This window comes from Saimiri boliviensis, chromosome 6 (assembly GCF_048565385.1).
Source record: "Saimiri boliviensis isolate mSaiBol1 chromosome 6, mSaiBol1.pri, whole genome shotgun sequence".
Lineage (NCBI taxonomy): Eukaryota > Metazoa > Chordata > Mammalia > Primates > Cebidae > Saimiri > Saimiri boliviensis.
The window spans coordinates 131,162,810-131,163,700 of record NC_133454.1 but is presented as its reverse complement, the minus strand read 5'-3'; the positions used below and the strand labels follow the sequence as shown (position 1 = coordinate 131,163,700).

At 47.8% G+C, this 891-nt stretch overlaps 1 non-coding gene across 1 annotated transcript; it reads left to right on the top strand.

The window, feature by feature from the left end:
- The first annotated feature begins 510 nt into the window (after positions 1-510).
- LOC120364730 (U6 spliceosomal RNA) lies at positions 511-617 on the top strand. The gene has a single exon (XR_005579880.2). It is a non-coding gene; the product is annotated as a U6 spliceosomal RNA (small nuclear RNA).
- Positions 618-891: the final 274 nt, after the last annotated feature.

The following is an 891-nucleotide window of genomic DNA, read 5'->3' as shown; positions in this document are numbered from 1 at the left end:
GGTGGGCAGGTAACTTGAGGCCAGGAGTTCGAGATCAGCCTGGCCAACATGGCAAAACCCCGTCTCTACTAAAAAAAAAAAAAAAAAAAAAAAAAAAAAAAAAAAAAATTAGCCGGGAGCGGTGGCACCCGTCTGTAAGTCCAGTACTCGGAAGGCTGAGATAGTAGACTCTCTTGAACCCGAGAGGTAGAGGTTGCAGTGGGCCAAGATCATGCCACTGCACTCCAGCCTGAGCTACAGAGCGCGACTCTGTTTTAAAACAAGAAAAGAGCAGAAAAATACTATGAAGAAAGAAGGAGATGGAGAATGGTGCATGGAGAACTGAGAATAGGGAATAAACTGTGAGGAGAATGAGGAATGGAATGTAGCAAATAGAGGATGGAAAAGGAGCGTGGGGAACAGAGAAAACACTGAATATGGATCACGTCCTGTGGACAAAGGAGAATGGAGGGCAGAAAACGGAGAATGAGCAATGGCGTACGGAGAACAAGGCATTAAGAAAGAAGAATGGTGCTCGCTTCGGCAGCACATATACTAAAATTGGAACGATGCAGAGAAGATTAGCATGGCCCCTGCGCAAGGATGACACGCAAATTCGTGAAGCGTTCCATATTTTTTAAACCATCATTCTCAGCAAACTGACACAAGAGCAGAGAATCAAACGCCGCATGTTCTCACTCATAGGCGGGTGTTGAACAATGAGAACACATGGACACGGGGAGGGGAGCTCTACACACTGGGGTCCCTTGGGGGGAAATGGGGGAGGGGCGGGGGGGTGAGGAGTTGGGAAGAGATAGCATGGGGAGAAATGACAGATACAGGCGAGGGGACGGAAGGCAGCAAACCACACTGCCATGTGTGTACCTATGCAACAATCTTGCATGTTCATCA